The sequence below is a fragment of the Anas acuta genome, chromosome 3 (genome assembly GCF_963932015.1).
Source record: "Anas acuta chromosome 3, bAnaAcu1.1, whole genome shotgun sequence".
In the NCBI taxonomy this organism is placed as follows: Eukaryota; Metazoa; Chordata; class Aves; order Anseriformes; family Anatidae; genus Anas; species Anas acuta.
This window is the reverse complement of record NC_088981.1, coordinates 87,339,042-87,367,036: the sequence shown is the minus strand read 5'-3', so window position 1 is coordinate 87,367,036 and position 27,995 is coordinate 87,339,042. Positions and strand designations below refer to the sequence as shown.

General features: G+C 41.8%; 1 long non-coding RNA gene and 1 other non-coding gene across 3 annotated transcripts in view; both read right to left on the bottom strand.

Annotated features, from left to right (window-relative positions):
• Positions 1–331: 331 nt before the first annotated feature.
• LOC137854603 (uncharacterized) overlaps positions 332–27,995 on the bottom strand; it is a 44,172-nt gene continuing 16,508 nt past the window's right edge. The window contains exons 4-5 of one of the 2 annotated variants that reach the window (XR_011095292.1): positions 8,962–9,158; positions 332–2,169 (exon numbers count right to left, since the gene is read on the bottom strand). This is a non-coding gene — a long non-coding RNA (uncharacterized lncRNA). Of the gene's footprint in view, positions 9,159–27,995 lie in introns of both variants that reach the window. The other variant, XR_011095291.1, reaches the window with a different exon arrangement.
• TRNAE-UUC (transfer RNA glutamic acid (anticodon UUC)) lies at positions 4,207–4,278 on the bottom strand. Its single transcript has one exon. It is a non-coding gene; the product is annotated as a tRNA-Glu (tRNA).

The window sequence follows — 27,995 nt, the reverse complement described above, 5'->3', positions numbered from 1 at the left end:
AGACGCTCAAGTGGGGTGTATGTAAAGGTCTTCAGATTATAAAACCACAGTAATTTCCATAAACAAGCAGTGGAGTGAAGTTGGTCAGAATATGGGAAGTTAGAGGGGGTGAACAGCACACACAGTTTGGAATCCTTCTGGTTTCGTTGAAGATGTCAAGATTTCAACAACTGCTTTCATTTTGGAACCAGGTGGATCAGAAACATTCATTTCAGCCTCCCATATCCTGGCTGAGTTCCAGCATTTGTGCTGCAGATTTGCCTTTGCCTCCCACTGTCCATGCACAAGTCACAGTCTGGATGCAAGCACAGTTATCAGAAGCCCATTCAAGTAGAGAGTATTTCCACAAAAGGGTTTTATTTTCAAACTGCCAAGTACTTGTCTATGCCTAAACCCTGTATGTTATTATTAAAACAGGTTATGATTTTAAAATACAATTGAAAAAATCATCTAATTATTTTTGGAAACTCCTGTTACATTTGCACACATTTTCCAGAGCCAGGTCATGTACAGCTAAGTCCTAGAAGCCAGCTAACCAAAAAGCCAGTGGTTCCTGCTTGAAGAAAAATGAAGCTTCCTTCTCCTGCATGTATCTTTTGGTGTCTTGGTCCAAATACAGCCCTTAAATACCAGGCTAGATAGCTAAGGCAGGTGGTGAACCAGCCCTGCTGGTGATGTTCATACACATTCATTGTTCTTTCACATTAACCTGAAGTGAAATGGAACCAGACACTTCAATTGTCTCTTAAAAGATCAGGAGGGGAAAACAGCGGGAGGGGAATGCTTCAAGGACACACAGGTCCAGCCCATTACATCAGCTCTATCAGGATTTTAGCTCTTTATAAATCTCAGAGCACACAACCCATGACTCAGTCTCACATCCCTGCAGAACTAGAAAACATGTTAAAACAGCAATACTAAGAAGCCTGTGAAGGCCTCATGAGAAATCTTTGCATGCTATGGGACTCTTGACTCAAACAGACCAAAGTGAGATCCTTACTACCTCCTTTTTTTCCCTGTAAGAGAGGCCCCCCCCTTTGCTAGACACAAATACAGATTAGAGAGGGATGGAGGGGAATAAAACCAGCCTAATGCTGCCTGAGATAAGGCCAGCGGCATCAAATAGATCAAAAAGATGCCATGATCAACCATAAAAATGCTGCTGAGAAGTCCAAAGAAGAAAAACAAACAAACAAAAAAAAACAAATAATAATCATTTAAAAAATAAAAATAAAATAAAACACCAAGAAAATCTCACCCATGGCAATCAAGGAACCACTGTAAACTTTCATGCACGTAAAATCCAAATACATTTTTCAACCTGCTCACACTGTATTACAGGTGATGATTACAGCACAGTTCCTCTCATTTTAGATTGAAATGAAAAACAGAAATTGCATTTTTGTTAAAATAATCAAAATAAACCTTGCTTTAAATCAACTGACAAGTCCACGAGGTGAAGTGAGAACTTGTACATTCCTCTGCAGGCCACTAGCTTGCTTGCTCTAAGTAATGCATTTGAGATATTTTCAGATATCATTCCAGCCTGGAAACGTACTCAAAGAAACCAAATATTGGTATACATATTTTCAAGCCCTAACCAATACATTTCATTTCCCACCTCAGGATTTCCACAGATTTGTTCTATTGTATGTATCCAAAACATTAGATTTGCTCCTCAAAGACTTAAAAACCACTCAGTCCAAGTCCCCGAGCCAGACCATTTCCTTTTTACTGCCAAGAATCTGGAGTTTCTGTTCCGGCTGCCAGTAATTACTCAGTTCCTGTACACAAAGATGTAAATCCTTGCTGTTCTCCATTCAGATTTGTCTTTGAAGATTCTTTGTGGACTTCACTGGGGAACTTTCCATTCAGTTTGTCGCTGGAGTTTCCTGGACTGACAGTTCAAACATCAACTTCAATTTGTCTTTAAAACTCCTCACTTTTAATCCTTTTCCTCCCCCACTTGGAAGAGCTCAGCAGTTCATAGAAAAATCTTACCAGATATTTTCCATTCGCTTTCTTTTGTCCTCCGAGTTTTGGTCGTGCTCCCTCCCTATCCTGAGACACGCACAGCGTGCACCAAGCTCCCACAGCTCTAAGCAATTCTCTGAGCTAGAGAGCAGCAAAGCCCCACTGAGGAGTGTTCAGGCTGACATATGTACATCTCTGCAGGAAAAATTAACATTGGGTAAGGTATAGGTCAGCGCACATTGGTGAAATAAGGTTTGCCACTAGAAGAAACAGAAAAGAGATCTGCGTTAGCAAGAGTTCCTTTCCCAAGGTTTAGTATCGCCAAGTCTGCCTCAGTTTGGATACTTGTTGAAACTTTCAGAGGGCTTGCAAACTTCGGCAAGAGAAGGCTGATGTTCCAAGTGCAAAGCAGGCGCTGAACACCCCCAGGACAGGCCTTTTCTGGAGCCAGAGGCACTATGATGGTCGTCAGAAGGGCCAGGCCCTGAGGAACCAGCCCGACAGACCTCCAGACACGAACACGACTACTCAGCAAGGAGCAGATCCGTCTGGTCACTACGCACAAACCTGTACCCTCTGACTCACACCCGCTCTGAGTGGCACCAGAGACAACCAGCTTTGTCACATCTAATTTCAAGGGCTGCATGCTACGCACAATTTACCCCAAGGCAATAAAACATTATCTATTTCAATTTAGATTTGATCTGCGCTTCCGTGCAATCTGCACATAAAGGACATCGTAGCATTTCATCAATTGCACATATTGAAGCTGCAAGATCTTAATTAGCGGCTCCATTAATGTCAATGCAGTGAGTGTGGTCACTGCTACAAAGAAAAAAAAGACATGAAAAATCTACCACTGTGTTTCATCCGCACTCTGTGAACGAAGCATTAGATTATGGCATCTCTGTATCCTCACCAAATCTGTTTGCAAGGTAGATGCAGGTTGGAAATGAGGAGACATTTCTTCTCAGAAAGGGAAGTCAGGCACTGGGACAGGTTGCCCAGGGAGGTGGTGGAGTCACCGTCCCTGGGGGTGTTCAAGGAAAGGTTGGACGTGGTGCTTGGGGACATGGTTTAGTGGGTGACATTGGTGGTAAGGTGATGGTTGGACCAGCTGACCTTGGAGGTCCTTTCCAACCTTAATAGTTCTATAAAGCTAAACTTCTTACGGAGTTCATAGTCATACTGAGTCATCTGTTTCTAGCCAAAGAGAACAAGAATTTCACAGATCCTGAAATTATTTCATTTGTCAACATCAACCTAGCCCTGTCTCACCAGCACTGAGTTATCTTAGCAGCATTTTTTCAGAACACCTGAGCCAGTGGGTGCTTTAGGATGTGCAGAAATAACTCAAGAACGGCAGCCTTCAAATGATGCAAAGCCCAGAAGTCAGCTGGTGACGGTGCTCACTTCACAGCAGCAGCATCGTTAAGGTTGGAAAAGACCTCCAAGATCATCTGGTCCAACCATCCCCTACCACCAAGGTCACCCACTAAACCATGTCCCTAAGCACCACGTCCAACCTCTGCTTGAGCACCCCCAGGGACGTTGACTCCACCACTTCCCTGGGCAAACCGTCTCAATGCCTGACTGCTCTTTCTGAGCAGAAATGTCTCCTCATTTCCAACCTGAACCTCCCCTGGTGCAACTTGAGGCCATTCCCTCTAATCCTATCACTAGTTACCTGTGAGAAGAGGCTGACCCCCAGCTCCCCACACCTTCCTTTCAGGTAGCTGTAGAGAGCAATGAGGTCTCCCCTGAGCCTCCTCTTCTCCAGACTAAACACCCCCAGCTCCCTCAGCCACTCCTCACAGGCCTTGTGCTCCAGGCCCTCACCAGCTTCGTAGCCCTGCTCTGGACACGCTCCAGGGCCTCAAGGTCCTTCTTGTAGTGAGGGACCCAGAACTGAACACATAATGACATAATGTGAGGTGTGGCTTCACCAGAGCTGAGTACAGGGGGACAATCACTTCCTTAGTCCTGCTGGCCACACTTTTCCTGACACAAGCCAGGATGCCGTTGGCCTTCTTGGCCACCTGGGCACACTGCTGGCTCACGTCCAGGCAAGCACTGACCAACACCTCAGATCCTTTTCCTCTGCAGAGCTTTCCAGCCTCTGTCCCCCAAGCCTGTAGCGTTACATGGGGTTGTTGTGACCAAAGTGCAGGACCTGGCAGCACTTAGCCATGTTGAACATCATCCCGTTGGCCTCTGCCCAGCAAAAAACTCTTCCCTGGCCGGGAATCGAACCCGGGCTGCGGCGGTGAAAGCGCCGAATCCTAACCACTAGACCACCAGGGAGGGATGAGATGCATAAATAAGGATCTGAAATTGTAGGTAAAATGTTGACTTGTTTTCAGCTTTACATCTGATGAAGTGGAAGGTACTCCTGCTGATGGAAGCAAGCTGACTTGGCCTGGAGCTGACTTGTGTGCTGCAATGTACCTCTAGACCCCAGCTACCTGGGAGTGACTGCACAAACTGCCCTCTGCATGTATGTCCATGCTCAAAACCACCACCAGAAGAGGTGCTGCAGGCCTGCTTGGAGCTGGTGGGAGGATGGCATCGCACCAGAAGCACAAGAGGGAGCTTTTAGCAGCTTTTATGATCATGCTGCACTAGGTCTTGCAGTAAGGACATCCTTTGTTCTTCCCCAGTAGTATAAACAAGCAGTATGATCTCTGAATCACTGGGAAAGGCTGCAACATAATGAGGCAAACCAGACTGTGATTTTATGATTTTGGGAAACATGCTTCCTTGCAAAAAGAAACACTGTTTTTTCTGTTTCTTTGCTTAGTGTATCCTCCTTGGTGAGAAAGCATCATCTTCTTTCGCAAAAGAGAAAATGAAGTGCAGAGACTGTCCAAAGCCAGGATTAGTCCCTCTTTCTGCAGTATTATTTCAACACCTTAATAACAGGATGGAGGCAGCAGCAAAAATTTCCTGTTAACTGCAGCAGGAACAAAACTATTTCCTCCCGTGGAGTGGAGTGAGTGTTGCAAGTGTACGGCTTACGCAACACAGCTTCACTCAACTCTCCCTTTTGGAGTGAAAGGAGATGTAATTTAGCCATCACGTTACACTCTCTAAAATAAGCCAGCCCTCAACTCTTCTGAGATACTCTGTGGCCACGGACTGCACTGGTTAGTTTAACTTCGCCCATTGTATGAAGCGATTGCTCCAAAAGCCTATTTCCATTTAATTCAGGCTAACAAAGCAAAATAAGGAAATAAAAGCCTAACTGTAGCTAAGTAGGTCTTGGATAGGGCCCAGAGCTGACAAGAAGCAAAGTTTCACACAAGAATAAAAGAAGCTTCAGCTTCTGCATTCTGTTTATTAAAAGTGCTTTTTTTAAGAGACTCAGTGTACAAGGAGGTTTATAAAAAGGAGAATCTAAGTTGGAAGGAAGCAAGAACTGAAGCAAAAGCATTTGTTCAGATGTTAACTAAGTTAATCTATTTCAAGCTTTATATGTTTTAATTAATGCTATTATACATTCATCTGCTTTTTGCATATAAATGCACATTAATATCAGATGTTCCACACCTGTTTACATTTTGCATAAGGCCAGTTGCTTTTACATGTTTTTTTTTTTTATCTCAATTATAGCAGAGAAATTTCAGATCTAGAACTTGCTCATTTGAGGGGCAGCTGTAACAGACGTCCGCAGAATGTCTTTTTCTTCCCCTCTTCCATTCAAAGCAAACCCTTTGAATTTAGAACAGAGGTCTTCAAAGTACAATAGCTTGTGATACTACTTTTAAATTCTCATGCACTGAATTAGAATCACTGACAGCGAAATTTCCTGCATAAAAGAAATCCTCAACTTTTGTATAAGCATCAAGGACAATTGTTGCCCTCTTTCACTGTATTATCAAGGAAGTGTTTGTACTGAAAAGGAACAGGGTTATTATTTTCCTCTCTCTGGATAAGAAGTCACCTCTCTTTCCCCTTCACCTCTCCTTTCCCTCACTAGCAGCACTTTAAAACATAACTTTTTTTTTTTTAAAGTTTCACCTGTGTTAAGTTTGGATATTGTAATTTTCACTAGCTCCTACAGTGAACAATAAGAAAATATAAGTAATAACTATCCTCTTCCTCCTCATTCAGAATCAATCAATTGATCAAACACGTTGAGCTTAACACGTAAGAATGATACTCTCCTGAGCAGTGCCAAGAATAACATGGAGAAAGTCAGTTTTGCATCTTGGCACACGTTAAGGAAAAAAAGCCCATGCCTACAAACAAAGATTTCCCACAGATGACTTGCCGTGGTAGCTCTCCAAATTACATCTCTGTGGACCAAATCCAAAACTCATTACAGGCAACAGGTTTTGAAAAAGCCCTGTATGTTTCTTCACAATGGGAAAGCTCGATGTTTAATTGATCAACTGGAGAGAAGCTTCAACTCTTTCAAGTCTGAGATTAACAAGAGAAAAGGACATTTTGCTTGCTTTGGGCTTGGCAAGTGATACCTGGGAAAAACAAAACAACAACAAACACACACAAAAAAACCACGTATGATCTAGGAATAACCTAATTTATACAATGCTCAGCCTTGTGCAAATACATCAGAGGATACCATTACAATTAAAAGTGTGGAGGCAGCAAAATTACTGGTAGCTCCCCATGTCCAACACAATTTGCTTACTAGACTTCACAAACAAAGCTTTCAAAGAAACAGAAGCACGAACGGATTTCAAGAAATCAAGAATGTTAATTAAAACAATTTTATCTGAATTTATCTTAGCACCACACCTGTAATTGTTTTCAAACAGCATTAACAGAATACCAAATAAAATGCAAAAATATACAAATTCCTGTGATTTCACCTTCTTGTATTAGGATTTTATGGTCTGTTTACAGTAAACTCCGTTCTTGCCCTTCAGAAAAGTGGCCATATTTGAAGGAATTACCATTTTAGGCAACAGCATCACAGTGGTGGAGTAAGCTATTACTCAGCTGATTCAGATAAAAGCTGGCTTGCTTGTTTAATTTTCATCTGGGTCAAGCCACTGAGCTAGCTGGCTGTTTAAACAAACATCAGTATCAGCACAAGTTAAAGGACAGGAAAGAGTGGCCAGGGAAGAATGCATGAGAACAGCTCCAACACTCCCAGCTTACACTGATAAAATCAAAGATGGAATTTCACTATTAGTCAACAAATAGGTAATGCTAAATATAGAGAAGTTTTTCCCGTCTGACACAAAATAATGGTTCCAAACCTAAAGCAAATCTAAATAAAATAATAATAAAAACACACAAAACTTCAGGATGATACTTCCTTTCAAGGGGAGGTCTTTCCTCAGCAGCACAGCCTACCAGCAGTGCTGTCATACAGTGGAGGATGTAGCTGTGTGCTCCATCACCCTTGGAGATCTCTCTCTGCCAAGGGAACCATGTGTGTTAGGAAATGCTACCCTCTATCGTTTGACTAGCCTGAACAGCTCATTTCTCCTTAAAACAGTCATTTTGTAAGACTAACTTGACTTGTAACATCACTATACAAATCATGAGTTAAAACCCCACAAACCTAAAAAATGGTACTTGTTACTGCACGGCCAGACCTCAACTCATGAACATACTCCTTGGCTACAGAATTAAGACCCCATAACTCTGTTTTCCTCTCCAATTCATTTTTCCAAAAAATTATTGCTTCAAATCATGTACCTTTTTTTTAATCGTGTGCTTTTTTTGAGATCTGCCTAATGGTTTCACTTCTTTTTCATCCATTTTGCAGAAAATCCTTACATGATCTTCTACCATTTTGCTGTTCTCTTTCTACCTCCATCACTTTCTGAACCCTGATATTTAAACTCTCTAGAACATTTCTTATACCAGAGATTTTTATTTAAACACCTTTGCTAAAAAGCTGAAGCAGCGGGATCTTTAGACATAAGAATGCTATCACAAAAGGAGCTAGAAGGTGATCTTTGAACTTAACTGCATTATGAGAAATTTCTTAGAAAGCACAAAAGATGTCCCTTCCAATAAAGAAATAAAAAAGTAGGGGAATAATATTCTTTCTGCCAAAGTCACTGCTTAAGAATAGCTGTGAAATTACATTTCATGAGGATTTAGACTGTGCCAGTAGGGTATTAGATTTAAAAGGATAAAAAATGTTTAAGCTTATTCTGCATTTAAAGTGAGAAGCCCTACTTAGCTAATGGGAAATAGAAACACAAGGAAGAAGAGGAAGAAAGATTACACAAAGCATAATACAGGCTGGATGGCAAGTAGCAGACAAAAGCAAGTAGAAAATGTAAGGTAAATACCCTTGTATCTTCAATTCACTTAATTTAGAGATGGAGATTGTTGACACCTCAATTTCTTTGAAAAGAAACTGAAACTTCAAGTCCCCTAGAACTTCTTTGCCTTCAGGCATTTCTAGTTCTTTTGTGTAGGAAAACAGGAACTGAATCTTAGAAGGCAAGACACAAACATTAAGGAGGATTTCAATTAAACAGACTACTGGTGCACGAACCTGGAAGTGTCTCCACTGTAACCTGTATGTACCACTACACTGTTTTATCTTATTTTTAAGGATGAAGGTATTGTAACGTATTATTTCTACCATTTAAGTTTCCCTCACACCAGAAGGGCAGATAAGGCATATTTGTAAGGCCCTTCTTATGATGGGTTCAAACCTCAGTCAGAATGCAAGACCCTGACTGCATGATATAATGCTGCCACTTGTTTGCTGACACCGTAACGTAACAGGAGAAATTCAGGCTGTCAGAAATACAACGAACGTGGAGTTCACAATATTCCATCTTTGCCCTCCAGATGATATCCGAGGCAGGGAGAGTAAACAGCCTTCTCCCAGCCTTCTAAGTTTCCACAGCTGAGAGTGTAGGATGTTTACAGTACCTGTCACTCAGAACTCTTGAGAGCAGACCAAATGTCAGCAGACTTAGTACAGACTTCATCGCTGACTGCAGGAAACATGCAGGCATCAAGTGAAAGGACGAGAAAACCTCATACCCGTGACTATTGTACACCACACGAATCCTGAACAAAATTAAGTCCTTTGTGCATTCGTTGGGAGGCGTAAGAAAGAAGATCATGATAAAGCTGAGCTGCAGCATCTCCTGAGGACAGCCACTCTCATTGCCACAGCTGTATTACAAGGCTTCCTGCCGGTTCACTCCAGAGTGCTCCCGAATCTCTTCAAGTTGTGCCTGCAGCAAAGAGAGAATTCATCATTTTAATGAGTGCACATGAATATACTAACCAGAAAAAAAAAAAAAAAAAAAAAAAGACTCAGGTAGAAAAGACTTGTGGATTCCACAAGTAAAAGCTATCATGTAATTTATCTAAAGGACTGGAAGCTTTTAACACAATTTAAGAGCAGTACCCTACAGTGCTGGCTTAGAGGAATACACACAATATCTAGCTCATTTTTAATTATCAGAGGAATGACGGGTTTGGGGTGTCTTTGAGTACCATGAGGAAAAGGATGCATTTAAAGATTATGGCTTGATAAGCTTCAGTCTCCAATTATACAATAACAGATGACTGTAACAGCAGTCTAGATATGTTTGAAATGATACATTCCTCTCAGAAACAGATAAAGTATTCAGTTCCTTTAGATACATCATCTCCAGGGGAAAGAGAAAAGGAAAAAATAATAATAAAAAAAAATAAAACCCAAGATGATCTAATCATACATAGCAAAAGTTCTGCTCATGTAGAATAAAAGCCAAAATCCTCAGAAGAGGGTAAAAATTCACTTAAACAGGTTTTAGGGCAACAGAAGAAACACTTTGCAAGAAGATTATTAATAGCCTTTACTTTAAAAAAAATAAAGCACATGCAAAACCATGTGTGCAAGTAACTGGGGACCTGAATCACCTCACAGAACCAGAACAACCTAAGTTCAGAAAAGTTTGTTTGCTACTGAATAGGCAGAGGAGCTTTATCTGAGCACTTAATCCATAGAAGGGGTCGCCCCAAACTGTGCTGTTCTCACCAAGCACAGTATCCTAAAAAGCCTTCTGAAGAAACAGCTTACCTCTGGGCTCAACGTATGTTTTAGTTGGACTGAAGTTACTGTTCATGTACAAGTTTCTCCTCTACCATTAGCTGCATCTCATTCCAGTGCTTCTGGAAATCAGGTCACATATCTAAGGGCCCTGTTCCCGCAGTCACAAAACCCCCATTGGCTTTGCTCAAGACAAAAAGCTACAGCAGCAGGAGAGAGAAAGAGGGGGACGATGTAATTGCATGCCCCACTTTTGAATTCATAGGAAGGCACAGGAGATGCACAGGAACTTGAAAAGCTGAAATAATAAATGAGACGGTACAGATCACCTTCAACTTCCAGTCTGCTACAAAGCAATAGGAACTGCAGCAGCAAAGGCTGAACATTTCTGACCAAGAGATTGCAAGAATGACAAGGTTTCCTTCTCAAGCTGTCCCTGATGAAAAAATGAGTCCTCTGCTCAGCAGCTACGTTTCTTACACTAGTGCTATGCTCAGAAGATGCAGCTTCCCCTAAAAACTCCACTCAAGAAGTGCTGTCTAGGGCCAGGCCTTACACTTCTCATTCAAGGCTTTCCAGCTGAAGTATGATTTACAGAAGGGACTCCAACCCTTGACAAGAGAGAGCAGAAAATACAATACCGCTGTGGTTTCTGACTGAAATTACCACGGTGCTCTCATCCTTTGGCAACCAGGCATCTGATACTTCTATTGTTAACAGAGCCGATTTTGATCCTCTAAGGGCTATGATGAAATTCTTCTTTATCTATTACTCAAGTGATGAATCATATCATCATCTGGATTTGCATCTTTTATGACTGTTGGTTCGAACTTTTACTTGCTATCGTTTTATTTTCCCTGTACAATTCAAACTTTGGGTCTTAAAATCAGACATAACTTTGAAAATAAATATATAGAAATTAAATGGAAACTTAAAAACTATTTACGTCTCTCTCTCAGCACTATCTCCGTAAGACCAAAAAAAACACAACCATGTAAAATATAGAGATCAAAAACATTTTTTTTTTTTTTTTTTTGCTAAGGACAAAGCAGTAGGAAAAAAATCTGCTTTGGCTTTTTTTCTACAGGAATAAAGAAATCTGCTTTCAAAATATGCCTATGAACTATTGTAGCTATTAGATTTATATCGCAGAAAATTGATGAGAGGCAGTGCAATAGCAGGGAACATACTGTCTGCGCACAAAGAAAGAAAACTTATCAAGGCGAATGGTGCAGTGACAAGCAAATACTCAAACAGGTGAAGAAAAAGCAACCCCGGAATTCAGAACAAGAAATATCAGAATAAATGCTATGCAATATATTGTCTGATATTGGTACGGAACGCCACAATCCCTTTTGAAACTCGCTGTGTGTTCTTTTCAGCTTCTAAATGAATGATACAAGCAATTCAGGACTTTCAAGTCAGTTTTGCATATATGTTTCAGAAATGCTGCCCACCAGATATTCGTAACAACTCCAAGCAACCTGAGGAAATCTTCTGATAAACACCGCATTTATACTCCACACATTCCTACTCTGAAGGGATTGCATTCAAAACGAATAACAGGAGAACACGACAGCAATTAGATGATCACATTAAACACAGGTCCAGTATTTCTACAGCTTCCCTATCACCTGCTTTTGACTTCCGAGCCACTTCAGGCGACTATTTTATTTTAATCAACACTTAAGAAGTCTGAAGAATGGTTGTAAGGCGAGATACACGGGAAAGGGCAGGGACTACAGTACATCATGCTCCTTTGCCAAAGGGGTAGGTGCTTACCACACATTAGGCACAGTTCCTCATTGATGTTTGAACAGCCAGCAGCAAGAAAACCAGCTGTCATTGCAAAGCAGGCCCTTCCATAGCTGTCTGAGAAGGGAAAAAAATGGTGATTTGCCAGCCAAGTCCTGCACGGGGCTATGCTGGAATTCAGCAGCTAAGGGCAGGCATCGCTGGTACAGCCAGCCACATGGGTGACCGTGGTCTCAGCAAAGATATTACAGAGGTAAGAACAAGCTGCTGCAGTGAAGCCTTCCACCCCAGGTCTCAAAGAGGCGAGGAACTAGTGAAACTGTTTGGCTGACCCCGGAAGCTGCTCTCCTTCCCTTGGCTGCCCTACACTCACAGGGTAGGGCTGTAAAAGGTAATACAGAGAGTTATGAAGGAAGTGGCTGCAGAAAGAATGTAGTGTAGGGACAATGACAAAGAAAACCACCCCAAAACCCAAGTGAAGCAGTGCCCCGCTGTCACCTGGAAGAGATCCAGAGTTGCACAGTACAGGTCACATCATGAAGGGACTGCCAGCGTTCGCTCACTTTATTTCACAATGAAGCATGAGACGGAAGTACTGAAAAAAACCACATCCCTATTCAATTCCCTGTCTAGCAAGTTCGATATTTAATTGCTTGTGAAGGCAGGAAGTTGGGTGCCAGCAGGTCACCCAGATTACTCACTGCTCACTTCACAGAGTATTTGTTACAATCACTTGGTTATAACACCCAACAGTACAGGTATAACACCCGTACAGCCTGACAAACGAACGATGTCTGCTACTTTCCACGCATTCATTACCACTAAAATGGGGAAAAGAGTCACTGAACATTGCAGGTATTATGGCACTAGCTAAACTAACGAGGCACTATTTACATGGTAAGCCCCCTTATACCTCTATTTACAAATGAGAGCTTGAAACTGTCCAAAACCACTCAAAATTCAACTATAATGCACACATCTATAATGCACACAGTAGACATCCTTCATGCTTAGCTGGAGTCCAGTGGATCCCCCTTTCCTATGTCTCCATCCTTTCACAGCCAGAAGAAAAGCCTGTCATGGCTATGAGGACTGCAAACTGCTCACCTCCTTTTCCTCCTTCTACACGGAGCATTCCCCTCCAAATTGTCAAGATTTTTAATTATTTTTCCACCTGCCTCCTCCTGGAAGCGTGTCCAGCAACTTCTGTTCCTGGTAATATTATTCAATTGCTTACAGATCACATCAATGAATTCTTGTTTTCTCCCCATTCAGAGCATTCTGCATTACATTTTGGAAGCGTGTATGTATGTATCTGAATAGGTAAAGAGAAACCCCAGGATCTCTAAAGGGGAAGACAGAAAATGGAGATGCACCTCAGAGATCTCCTTTAGCAACTGCCGAGTACCCAAGGCTTCAAAGAAAGGAAACTATCACATTAATTTCCCTCATGAAATAGTCCTTTACAGCACTGTGAGGAAGGGGGTGGCAGGGCTCCTCCATGCAACTGCTACAAGACACACAAAACTAAAAACAAGCCTGAAATTAAAGGTCTGAATACATTTTTAAACTAGCTAAAAAAAATTATTTTCAGCATTTTTAACCTATTTTTCCCCCTTCAAGTGTCGGAAGCAAGGTAGTGGGAAAAGAGCAGCCACCAAACAGAGCCATGTTTTTTCTAAATTCACTGAAATACAGAAGAAAGCAGACTGTAAATGGGTAATTGCCTGATCTCCAAGTGAAAAAGGTTTGAAACACGATTTAACCATACAAACTGCCACCAGATGTCAGTACAACCTAGAGAATTGATGGTTCAAGCTTCCGCACCAGGGTATTTATTGCAAAGCCCTAACTGTTAGGGTGCACAGATCCAGCGTGGACATCAGCCCTGAATGGAAAGTCGTACAAAATAGAAAAATCTCACTTCAATATTGAGAAACAGCCCTTGGGGCTCATCAGATAGGCTTATTTGATTGTTATCAAGGGAGGCAAAAGCTGAAATATAAGGCTGTAAGGACAGATCAGTTTCTCTGGGTGCAGGACACCAAGAAGCAGCTTCAGATTCAACCACCTCCGATTAAGGTTCAATCCCCTGCTCCCTCGCACCCCAGCCATGGCACGCGTCTCTGCCCCCCACTTCCACGTTCAGGTTGTTCCCAAATACCTTTAGTCTCCTCAGATGCTGCTGCTAAGCATTGGTGAATATTTAGCAATGAGGTTGCTACGCTAAATAAAACTTTTCTGTGAAAGGAGGATTAGCACGGTTGTCCTTGTGCTACAGCAGAAACTCCTCCCCTGTTCTGCAATGTTTGACAAGAGTTCAAGTGTTCATGAGTGTCTCTGGTTGAGATGAATCTACTCAGAAATTTCTGATAGCAGGGTTTACCTCATTTCTGCATGCAAATAAGTATCCAAATTAGCATTTCCTTGCTGGTACGAATTGGTCTCAGCAAGACAGACGTGGCACAAAACCATTTTTTGCTACCTAACTTCCAAATGCAATTACACACTTTGCTGTTAAAGACACCAATTAGAAAAGTTTCAAAGCCTACGTGCACAAAGGGCAGGACTTGTTCTAGACCATTAGTGCAAAGATTAAAAACAACGAAAACATGAAACCACGCCCCCATCCCAAATGTGACCTGCAACATTATTTAGTCTTAGCAAGGATCTGCAGCTTTGCTAGTTATGGATTGCGCCTTCTTTCTCCCTGCTATTAATGTCTCACTCTAAAGAAAAAATATTTATTAAGAGAGCAGCAGAACTCATAGAAACCAAAGAAAACTGCCAAGTGACAAAAAAAAATCTAAGCAAAGTCATTTTTGCTTGACACAGAACCAAGTAAAATGGTTTTGGATGTTGGTGAGATCTTTGATTGTTCAATAGTTTGTTTTGCTTACTAGCATATTTTTTACAACAAATATACACCGACCTATGGATTTTTACATTAGGATAACTTAATGTCTAATTAATTTCTTAGATATGGGAATAATATAAGAAATTGACTTTGTAGTTTTAATACAGGCTTATTGCATGATATAACAAAACCATCTTCATTTTTCTTACCAAATACAGTCAACTCAGTACACATAAAAGGCAGTCTACTATAAAAAGTAAAAACAAAAAAATAAAAATCAAAGAATTAAAGGAAATTATTTTACAAAAATAACAGAAAATTAACTTTTCAGATTGATGGCTAGGCTAAGAATTCATTGAATAATCTCTGTCGTGACTCAGTGGCTTTAACAAAACTCTGAGGTTTCAACTGAAACTTTTAAGTCTATCTCCCTCTTTGATTTCTTTTGTATGGTTTTGTAAGTTGAATAAAGTTAGAGGACCTGCAGAAATACACACATGACAAAGCTTTCTTGGAGCAGTTATGTTTTCTTAACATAGACGTTGTACAATCTGGACGTTAATAAGGAAAAAATAAAAGTCACAAAGGCGGACAGCTTTCTGTAGGGTTTACCTTGTAAAATTCTGATGGGAAGGTGAAGAACCTACCTGGAAGCAGAGCAGCAGCAGCATCCCCCCCAGAACTGAATTTGAAGTAAACTGCTTCAGAGAAAGCCCCCAAACTACTCAACATGTAATACCCAAAGAACACCTCTATTTTTGTACCTAAACTAAGCTCTGGAACCTCCCCAATTCAGATGAGCTCTGTAGCTCCTCTCTGAGCAGTCTGATCACAGACTTCGGAGGGAAGGCAAGGTCTGTTGCAAACCTGACTAAGTGCTTAATTAAATACAAAACCTACAAGCAAGTTTCACCTTGCTTTTGAGTTTCATCAGAAAACCTTTGCACAATTCCCATTTTGTTCCGTACAACTGCAAGTCTTTGTCAGGTTAAAACAAGAGGTAATTTATGTGTACTCTCTAAACTGGAATTTTTAATTCACGAGTCTTGGCTCTAATTGTAACAAAGACCCTTGAGGCTCATAGTTTCTCTGTTAACCTCTCTCCCTCAAATTCTCTACAAGTAAACACTTGTTCTTCTACAAGACATCCCCCCCAGTCAAAACTGAAAAAAAAAAAAAACAAACAAAAATGCCTCAGTTTTACACTGAGCCCATTCCCACTCTGATATGCTCAGGTGACAAATGCTGTTCCAGCCACTTTTTCTTCAGGAAATATCAAGAACATTACCAGCACCAAGAGTACATGACTCAACAGCCAGCCTTCACACTATGCCAGAAAAACAGAAGAGCTGGCCCTTTTCCCCAGAAGATCTAACGTCTTTTAAAACCCGAACGTTTAAGAAGGTAAAAAGGATTTTCAGCTTGGGTAACAGCAAAACTGCAAAGCGGCACTTAAAAATTACTTAAGATGTCACATCAGCAGCAAAATTTGGGTAGAGAGAAACGTACAGTTACTATTTGGTGCAACTTCATTTCTTAAACGTTTACAGATTTATCTTTAAATGAAATGTTCTCCTTTGAGCAAAGGCGCTGCCCTCTACACTACCTAAAGCACGCTCAGCTAGCCTCTAACTCAATTTCTCTACACCCACAGGCAGCTAGCTCTGCTATTGAATGAACTGCAGCAAATGGCATTCAATCTGTGAGGCTTTGAGACAGGCTGGCCTTTCAGTAGTGACAAGGCAGTATTTGCATGACAGAGCAGATGGAGTATGATGGATGCATTTTTTTTTCCCCCTACCAAAAAAAAAAAAAAAGTTCAAGATAAAGATGCTTTTGAGAGGAGAGATTGCCAACCTGAAATTTTGTCATTTTTATGTGGCCAAGTAGATTCATAAAACCCAGAGCTGAGGTTTGGCACAACGCTTGAGAGACTTACACCAACAGGGGAAAAAAGAACTGACCCTACAGGACTGGTACTAAAATTCACAGAGTAAATGTTGAATTTTGCTCTGAATTTTGTTGAATAAGAACAGCAAAAACTGTTCTTATTATTAACACTTATGGTTACTGTAGCCATGCTAAAATAGATTTTGTTTTTATTATATCCCTTTTTTAAGGATTCACAAGCAAGTTTTAGAGCGAAGTACGCATTTACCAGTATTAGGGAATTCCTATGCTTCGGATGTTTTTCCTACACTTTAAATCCTTCAGTCTCCTCACCTCTTCATTCACTTCCCAGATTTTCATTTAATCTCTGAGCACAGTAGTTGCCTCAAGTTCCACTTTTCTATTTCCATCCTAGATCTTTCGGTTAGCTCAGTTTGTAGTGTTCTTGCCAAGGGCAGAGATATTTGCACTATTCCATCCCTACACATTTTGAGCTGTCAATCATCCTTTCTTTGATAGCCCAGACCTAGCCCGCTTTATACATATATAGTCATCTCCTTCTTCCCTATCAGAAGGCCTTCCACTTGTTTTTAAAGTGGAGATCCTGAAAAGGCCATCTGGACACATCTAGTCTTTGGGTAACCTACTTTGCGATTAAAGAAAAAAATTGCCACCTTTGTGAACACAGCCCAGAGAAGCATCTCTACTCCAAATCTGTCTCTCTGTACATATGAAATCTTTCTTCATCTCTCCATCACTGCTCAAGAAAAGCAGGGCTGCCAACTCAAACACCTCATCAATACAGAAACTCTACAGACCCAGCCAACCACCCAGTCTTGCAGATTCCTTACGATCAAAAGCTCAGTTGCAGCCCTTTCAGCTGCTCCTGACATTTGTCTCATCCAGGGTCTCTTCCTCTTCCAGATTCACTTTTACGCAATACTCTCTGAATTCAGGAAAGGCAAAAATCTTGCTGTGACTGTTACACATTCAGAAAGCTCCTGCCAGTAAAAACAGCCTGAGAAGTCACTGAGAAGTGTCCTTTATATCCTCTTACAGCTACCCCTTCCCACTGAACCAAACAGCAGCTACTGCCACGGTCTAGGCCTGTCATGGTCCACGCTCATCTTTCCCCCTCCAGGCATCACACGATGCCAGCCTCTACCCACCATGTTAGTTTCTATCGAGCTGCATTTGTGCTTTTCCTCAACCCTGCATCTGAACAGAAGTGCGAGGTAGAGCTCCAGAGCCTCCCTTCACAGCCCTGGCGCGAGAGGCCTCTGGCACCGCTGGAGCACCAGGCCCACGGCCATCACCCTGCCGCTGCCACCCATGGCCACAGCAGGGAGCTCGCAGAGACCACCCTGTACCCAAAATCCTCACAGGGATGGTCACGTTTAACACCAAGCTGACAGCTTATGAAATCATTCAGCTTGGCAGTAAAAGCAACTCTCATTTTAGGCCTGGGCTGCCAAACTAGTAAGACCAATGAAAGTTAAGAGCACCAATAGGTATTATTTGAAGCAGCAACCTTTAAACTGAGAAAAGGATTTCAACTCCCTACTTTAAGAGAAGGATGGTAGCAAAACTCACCTGGACTTATTTTATATTCTCCTAAGCAGGCTGTAGGTTTAAAACTTTATTAGTATTTCGGTGAGGCTCATCACTATGGTATGTGAGCAACCCAAGAAGATCAAGTTGCTCATCTGTATTAAACAACAGTTGCTGCGAGATGAAAACAAGCAGGGCTTCAGAAACCCAGCTGAGGTTTCTGTTTGGCAACGACAACGTGCTTGCAACGAGGCTTGGATCCAGATCCCATTTGATCTGGGTCTTCCCGCCGCATAGATTTCAGGTACGCTCAATAGCTCCGCGTCCCTCACCCCACCGCCTGCAACACAACACTGGGCACGCTGCGTGCAGCTAGAAGAGGATTAAGTGCCACATTTCTATTTCATCCAAGCCTACTTTTTGTTTCCTCACCCCTTCCCCGAATCAGCAGCTTGCTGCTGCGGCAGGCGACGAACACATGGCTTCTCCCACTCATTAACATCGCGGCCACGCCGTGGCACGGGTCCAAGCCCGTTTTTTTCCTGCAGAGGATACAGCTTCTGGGGATGTGAACAATCCCGAGCGAGAGCTCGTACACATCAGCCCATTTCCTCTGTTGGAAGGGAGTCTCCCGGCTAGCTCTCTGAACAAACACAGCCCTGGAGCCAGCCCGTGGACGGTGTTTACACAAACGGCACTGCCACCGATAGAGTTTCTGATACTGTGCAACAAAAAAGTTTGAAGCAAAAGAGAAAAAAATTTCCATGAAAAAGCAGTAAATTGTGCATTAGTCAAATGTTGATGCATTTTTAGTCATTTCAAACAGCGGCTTCTTTAAAAACCACATCTATTTGACTGTGGTTAAAGTAAATCTTATGCTGAACAAAGGAACTGAAAGGTACCAATTTAGCAACAGTTCTCTATTTCCATCCCACCTCTCCTCCTCTTGCTGCCTTACACACAGACAAATGCAAGGCCCAAGTAGTGCCAGTATAAAATAAAGGAATGCTTTATCACTGCGGTTTGGGAATTTCATTTTTTTTTTTTTTTTTTTAACGCTGAAACAATATTTTTGCTAAGTTTGGGCAAACTGAAGACGGGGTATAGCTGAAGTATTTATTTGACAAAGATTCGGTGTCACCTGTAGGTCTCCATACACACACTTTGACAATGATACTTAATTAGCATCGACCTTTCACCACTCAACGTGCTGTGAAATATTAGCCTATTTTTAATTTTATTTATTTGAAGGAAGTGGAACAATACAGCGAGCATCAAAAATAGTACATCAAATAGTACACGCTGTACCCCATGCTTATACAAATAAATACAGACAACTATAATCCAGGAGTAGGATATATAAATATAAACTCCTAGCTTCACAGAGTTCATGAGAATTATAACTTTTGGAAAACCCAGTCAGTCCACTCGGTAATTGAAGTGTTTGCAGTCTCTTAGCTACTAACCCAGGGAAGGAGCAGAAGGCTGCTCTCAGCATGCATTTTGCCTGCGATTCAAACTTATAACATCATAAGGTCAACTTACAATAGGAGGCAAGCACGCATATGAGAAATACACATCACGGTTGCTGTTATTTCTCCCTCTCCCCCAGTGCTGTGACGCAGCTGATGCCTGTGGCAGCCCCAGCTGCCGCTCAGGCAGCACAGGCCTTCAGGGTGCATCTGAGCAGCTGAAAGGGAGAAACTCGAGGGTCAGCAGTAGAAGATAAGGGCAGAGACAGGCCCCGGCATAAGATTTTTCATAAGTTAATAGCCTGGCAATGGAAATATTTTTTAAAATTTCCATGCCTCCTCCCGCATAGGGGCTGCTAAATTGCATCCTGTTGCCCTAGTTAGGGCCGGGAATCACAGTGTTAACCTGGACTGGTGCCACTCACCTCCATAGCTCAGCTTCGCCCTGGTGCAAAAGCTTAGTGGGCTGCTTCTCAGAACAAGCGATTCACAGCAAATCCCTTCTAGCCCCAGCCATCCAGTGGAGGAAAGCTTAGTTTGCTTTTCCCAGTTCTTACAACACCAGGAAATCTTAGAAGCACCAAAGGGAAAAAAAAAAATTAAACATAAAACTCAAGTGACTGCCTACAGTCCTCTCTGCGGCCTTCCTGGCTGAAGATGAGAGCAAGCAGCTAGTGTTTCAGATTGCTCGATGGAAGTGACCTCTCCAACTACCACACCATATTAACTTCCTGACCAAGCTCAGTGAAAGCCTGCCAAGTATTACAGGGAGAAGAAAGGGATGTGAGCAGCTCGGGCACTTCCTTTCTGCAGATATTTTTGACCAGCACTGAAAATCTATGGATCTTATCTGAAGAACTGGAGCATTACACGGGGTTCAGCAATATCCCAGTTTTAGCCTATGCACTGAGCACAAACCAGAAAGCAAGGGCCACATGGGCTGTTTGCTAGGAGGTCACACAAAATAACTAGAGAGCCTGTATTTGCCTTGTGGTGAGATGAAAAAGCAGTGATGCCTACTTTCTCACCTATCCTGACACACATTTCCAGCTCGAAATACCCTGTTCTCTCTTTTAGGTTGCAGCTACTGACACTTGGCTGCTCGCAGCCCAGGCAGGCATCACAAGCTGCACCGAAGCTGCTGCAGAACAGCATCAAAAACAATTGTGTTGTATCCGTTAGCCATTTCAGCAGAGGTCAAAAAAACAAATTTAAGAAGCAGGATAACATATACACCCTCTTCATAATAGAAAATCTGTCCTGGTGCCGCTCATTCCGGTGCCAGGAAACTTGGTTTGAGAGCCCAGCAACACGACACCTCCCACCAACACAGTGGTAAGGTCAAGGGATGCTAAAACGGGAACTGCAGATGAAGTTGAAAGTTAGATTAGATTCGGATTTTAATTTTTAAAACAATAAGACCCTCTATTTTGAATATGATAAACGTGAAACAGAAGACTGAACAATGTTCAGTTTTATATCACATCTTTGTATTCTTTAAAAAGGTAGAGAATTGAGCAAATCAGCAACATTTACAGCAAAAGTAATCTCCCAGACAAGATTTGAAAATACATACCCTGTCTTCCAAAATGTAAATATTGTATTAATATTCATTTTAAGGTGACTGGAAACTGAAAATGAGAGCTGAAACAAATCATAGCAGAAGAAAACATATATCAGCATACAAGAATTACTGCATTAATAGCACATTAGTTACTTTTTTGGTCAACTCAAAGAAATTTCCACCGGCTGACAGTTCTTTCTTACAAGAAGAAAACTGGTTGCAGCCAATTAAAGAAAAAAAAAAAAAAAAAAAAAAAAACTAGCAACAAAAGGCAAAAAGTTGGTAAAACGCAGTTAAAACTGATTTATTGCTTACGATGAAATCGACACGATTTATACCTTCAGATGTCCTTTACAGCAAGGAACTGGAATCCAATGCAAACTATTTCTCAATGCACAATGTATGTCACAACCCTGCTTTAGTTCATGACGCAATTTTTAGCACATGTTGTTTCCACTCACATACTTCACACAACAGAACAGATTTGCCGCAGCCCCGAAACATCTTCAGAAAGTTACAAATTCCTTACTTTTAAAGCAAAAATACCATTTCCATACATCAGAAGTTGAACTATACAAGTTTTATTATGAGCTACCAAGTCTCTAGGAGCAAAGATACTTGACCAGCATCTGAAGCAGCAGACAGTCTGGAGTTAGGACGATTTGCTGCTTCTACAGATTTTATGGAGGAGAAAGTATCTTTGTGTATAACACCTCTGTAACTCAACACACCTAGCAAGTGTAGTCTGCCACCTGTTTAGAAAGCTTCCTCCTGTCAGAGAAGCACTGACGATGATGTGGCAAAGTACAGTCACCCATCTCCCAAGACACCAGACAGCGAGTACCAGAAGTCCGAGGGACTTCCAAGCACCAGGTACAATTCTCCTACAAACATTTTAAATCTATTTTAACTAAGATGAATGAGTACACTTAGCTACTGAAGCTGAGAGAAGAGAAGACCAAGCACTTCTGAACCAAGGCAAACCACACGCACCTGAAGGTGAGTACCCAGACAGGAATACGTGAGCTTCAGACCCACAGTGCAAGCACCTTCATGAATACCAAACAGGCAGCTGGCGATGGAAAAAACACGTATAACCACACACAGAAGTGGTGCACATGCTTAGATCTGGGTCCAGCTGACACTACTGCAAGGAAGATGTTTTCCATGCCTTTATTTTTCACTTCCAGCTTTTTTGCATCTATCCTAACGAGAAACAATTGCCCCTTCTTCCCCCCCCCAGCACACTTCTGCTTGCTGAACTGGGGGCTGAACCCATTTTAAACCGGCCGTGTTGACAAAGGATACAGGTCGCTCTGAAGTAAGGCTGTCCTCAGAAGCAACAACTGCACGATGCCTCAGGCTAAAACAAGTTCAGTTCCAAACTTTAATTATTCAAACTCTGTGCTGAAACATTTACATTCCTCTTTTCTTAAAGCTCCCGGTTTCATTCCGTTTAGGTAAGATGTGGAAAACCTGCACAACTTCCTATCAAGGAGAAAAAATACTTGGATCAGAAGACCTGCATGTTATTTTCAGTATGAGTTCACGGCTCCTTTACAATAAGATTCTCAACTCTGTACACATCAACAGGGAAGGAAGCACAACAGGAAAAAATAAGTCTTTAAGCTGGTATCTGCGATTGGTTCCTCCCATGAACGCAACATCCAACTTTCCAAGACCACATATAAATACATCTTTGTAAGAGAAACGAACAAAAGAACAAGGCTTCTTTACGGATTTCCTCGTAGAAGACATAAAATCCTTCCACACAGATAGTTGCTATGGTGCAGACTTAAGGGGAAAAAAGAGGGGAGATCAGACTTCTTGTTTACAGGTTTCCAATATGCTCCACTTGATCCATCTTGAAACTGAAACCCTTCAGTCTTTGGGCTGTCAGGTGGTAGAGGACAAACCCAGTGTTTGCAACTTCACAGAGCTCCCCCATGTCCTGCATATATCCAGGGAAACGCATCCGTGGGGATCAGTCAGCAGACAGGAGGGACGAGAGAGCTACTAAATCCTGAGACTTACTCAAGGAAAAAAAGACTCATTCAGGGAATTAAATGCCAGATTATCTTTAAATACTGTCAGCACTTGACAACTATGTAAAATTGAATTGACCTATTAAAAATATACTGTTGGGCAAATCCCAATTCTCCTGAGATCTTCTTCATTTTTTTACCCAGACAGGTACGCCTGGCTACTTAAAGAAGAATGAGAAAAATACATTTAAGGTAGGATTCAACTCAAGACACCTAAACCATATAAAGCCATATAAACTACTACAATCAAGGAAGCCTACAGAAAGATTCAGCTCATCCTACAGCAGATCCTTTGGACATTTATCATGTACCAAGACACAGGCGTCTGCTACCACTTCGAACACCCTGGGATGTCCCACCTCGATTCCAGTAACTTCTTTTGTAATCCCTGCAGGTCCCAGGTTGTATCCATCAGCAGCTCCTAACAACGGTCTGGAGATCCTGGTTGGCACTAGGTGTCCTAAGCCCCCGAGGGATGCTCAGCTGAATTGCTGTCTAGGCCCTACTGACTATATTGCCTACATTTTCACCAGCTACGAAGAGAGCACAGAAACTTGGTGCAGGAGCAGAAAACCTAATTTCTGCATCACTTGTGAGTGGAATGAATCTCTTATTCTTTTGTCAATTGACAGCAAACAATCACACAACAGTCTACTCACTGGTGTTCGCTGTTGTTGTATCAGCTAAAATATTTCAATCCATTTTGGCCTTTGCAATCATTTCTTTAGGGTCCAGTCATCTGAAGCAGCAGCCACATGTACTCGCTTGCCTAGATGCATAACCCACTTTGCCAAATGATCAGACTATGACCTTTTGGCCAAAGCCTTCTATACAGCCTGCCTGCATCAATTTCCTCAATCAACTTTTCTTTAAAAAAATAAATGCATAAAATAAATGCAAAAATAAGTCATAAAACCTCCTGATATGGCCTGGGTTAGTTTTCCTATTCAGTCAACGACCAGTTTGGTCCTCCCATATATTCTGCTTTGATTGAACACGCAGGGCAGTGAAGTTGTCACTGGATTATCCAGGACAACTCCAAGGTTTAGGTACTTAGCGATGCTGTCTTCCTAAATTAAGTACCAAGTTCCCTGCACAGACAGATGCCTTTAAAGACCTCCAGAGGGAGATGCTGTCTAATTTTTGGGACCTGAATCGTACACATACAGCGCATTTGAAGAGCATCCATCTTACCCATCCTTACCGGCCACACCAGCATCTTGCACCATCCTACTTTGTGGTACAAAATTAAAAACTAAATAGAAGTAGAAACAGGACCTACAAGAGATTTCAAGGATCATGGCAGATTTCCTGCTCTCTTTAGACTGCAATTTACTCATTCCCCATCCCCATCCCCACTTCTATTATTGATCGCCATCACCTATTACTCTTTCTTCACCTGCTTACTGTTGGAACGACGTGTAAAAATGCTATTTTCCATTCCCCTGAAGTTTCTTACCACCACAAGTACCTAGGAAGCTTAAACAATGCCCCCAAACCATATGCCTTGTACTGCTAGCATAGTGCTGAAACGGTAGCGTTTCATCTCTCTCCGTGCTATTAGCACTGCAGGAAATTTGAAGAAAAAAAAAAAATACATTGGATGCTATTAATACATACTTCTCTGCATTATTCTTTGGTTCTTCCATCTCCTGGGATATGTTTCTAATAGGAGATCATCAATCTGCCAGCTGTTAACCCAGAATCCCTCCTGAGTGCATTCTGCCTACAGAAATCGGCTCGGATTTAAGCAGAACAACGACCGACTTCTGAACACCAGAGGAAGTGTTGTCCCACAGCTGTGAAGTTTACAAGCACACGTGGTTGTTCTTTCCCATTTATTTAACAAGCATGTGAATGATGCCACTGATGTAGCTATAACCCAGTTCTCACAGACGAGGGGTGGTGCACAAGGAAACCACCCTGCACGGCGCGCTCCTGCAGCTACACTCCTCGCACACAATGCACCCAGTAGTAAGAATATTTAAGGCCGTCACTAGGTTTCCATGGAGAGCGAGCTGAGATCTTGTCTGATTTCATTCCAAATCTACTGAAAACAGAGAAGAGCTTTTGCCAAGGAAATTCTGGCAAACATTTCCAGCAGTATTCTGGCTTGCCAAATTGCATTTGGATTTCGCTGGACTTATTTACTTGTTCAGTAAGCTCGGAGAAGTAGAAACATTTGTTGCTGTAGAGAATCTGGCTTCCTTTGAAGATCTGGAACAACGCTTGAAGATGAATCAGAGACAGTTTGACTAAGGAATGTGATCTGTTAACCCCAGCTCATAGTTGTGTTGCATGTTGACGCACTAGAAGTAATCTATAGCTCAGCTACTTCAGCTTTGAGACCAGACAACTCCATGAACTCTCAAACAACACTTCTGATGTGCTATTTTTATATAGCCAAGTTTTACTCCTTTAAAAAAAAAAAATACTATCCAGCAGAAGGCATGCAATGACCTTGAAGATCCTCTTTAGGAATCAAAGAGCACAACTGCATTTTGCAGGCCAGCATCCTTTGCTGGCCGCACGGACACGTATCCTAAAGGCCTGATTTTTGGACAACATTAAACGTTCATCCTTTCAAAAAGATGAAGTTTCACTCCTTCAGGACACCTTTAGTTAAAGGCCAATCTCTTGAAAACACTGTCCCCACCCTCGCTCCCCACAGTGCTGGTCAATGCTCTATTTCCACCCTGTCACTCAGGCATGCAAGAATGCTTTTGATCAGCTGCTTCAGAGGTACAGCGACGACATATTTCGCCTGGCAGGGTAATGCTCAACTGCTCAGCTCAAAACCCTGAGCAAAAAATATCAAAGCGTTTCAAAAGCGTGATTCACAGTGCCCATTTTCAATTTTATAGCCCCGTTTCACCCATGCTTGTCTGCTCCTTAATTTCAGCTCGCCTCCCCTCATTTTTAATTTCTTGCTGAGCAAGACATTCCTTTTTCAGGCCTCCCATTGCTCCTCTACCTCCTAACATGACAGCACCTTGCAATCGACCAGCAGTTTTGCTTTCCCTTTTCCAACACAGAAGCTACACACTAGGGCACAGTCACGGCCCAGCTATCCTCAAAGCATGTACAGTTGGAAAAAAAGTACTAAATAACACCCAGGCTTACAATGTTGTTCTTTCCTTCTAAATCCTCGCTGTTATAATGCAGTCACCCTTGAAGGGGAGCATTTCACGTAATTCTCTCTCCTGCCTTTAAAAAAGGCCTACAACAGCTCTTGAACCAATTATCCAGGAGGCACCTACACGGCATTTTTCACAAACAAACAGAAAAATAAAGTATAATCGTAACCTAAATTTCTGATTTCTAGATGCTCGTGTATTTTGGTTGCATTCAAGATGAGTGCTACCAGCGTGCCTCCTAAGAGGCGTACACAGGCTGCTATATGACATCTTCCCATCTTCACTGTACCTTTCCAATAGTTAGTTCACCTGCAGTCTAACAAGAATGCTTCTGGTCTTCTCTATCTTCTAAAGAGTAACTCATCTTTCCCTACCCCACCCTGCAAGAAAAAAAAAATCACCCTACCAAAACCACCAAAAAAAATAACACAAGAGATGGTTAAAAAAAAAACGCAAAACAAAACAAACAAAAAACAAAAAGTACCCCAGTGTTTAGCTCTCTGCACCTTGGGGAAACATACTACACAATGATGATTCTCCACTGGCAGTCAGAGCTTTAAATCTGTTGAGTAATGTTTAATCCCACTGACGCTGGGTTTCTACACTTTTTACTATTTCAATTTTTTCCCTCAGGATTTTTGGGTTGACAAATCGCAATCTTGAAATCCATCATAAAGGCCAGTATTTACATGAGACTACTAATCTGCCTGCCTTATAAAGAAATAAAAGGACAACACAGGAGATGAGTCCCATTTTCCAGCATTTCACACTGATTTACTATACTTACATGACTTGGTCCCAGTCCTGCTTCAGTACTTCTTCCCAAAATACACATCAAGCTGACAGCCTATAAAACAGTCACACACTGCTTGCCCAGTACTGGCACAAACTAGGTTCAATCTGTAATCTGGAGTGCTCTTAATTTTACATTAGCGCTCCACAGAGTTTCTCATGTTACTCTTCTTTAACTCCTTGGTACACATTATTTGCATCTTCTAATTTACGTCGTATTTTAATGGCTGTTACACATCCTCCTAGCTTGCTGAAGTGGAAAGAATGACACCAACATCAATCTGACTAAAATCTAGCATTTTAAGCATACACCTGACAAATGTATTGAGTATCTGTGTCTTTATGATTCTACCTGGTCAGGGAGCACCAGCATTAAAGCTCCTTTTTTTCCCCTAAGAAAATCTTACTTTCTCTAAGTGTCCGTCCGTCCTGCCTCCACCCATGCCTTTTTTTTTTCCCCCACTTCACTAATTTTATACGTTGCTTCATTATCTGCTCATTTATATTCATGGAATAACATCTGACAGTTATCTATTTAGGGATTTCTGGTGGCAGGAGGAAGGGAAAGAGTATTTTTAATAGCAGTTCCTGCCTCTCTTCTGAGCCATTTTATCTTTGATATCTCCCTTGATTGTGGATTCTTCAGCAGCTAGTAAGATTTTCATAAGCTGTTCCAAAGCGCTCCGCTTTTTCCTGTTCACATTTCATCTCTCACCTCGTGTGGTTCAAAAGTTTTTTACCTTTTGAATATCCTCCTTCAAGAGGAAAAGATTGTATTCATCTAACCCCATACGGACTTCTAAGCCAAGGTACCCACATCCGAGCTAGTTATCCTAGACCGATTTTAAAGATAAAGGAGAAGAATAAGCATGGCAAGTGGGGACAATTCAACCCCTTCCTAAATATATATCTAGAATTAATCATAAATTGCCACATAAAAGGGCATCTCCTTCTCGGTTAAGGCAAGCCTC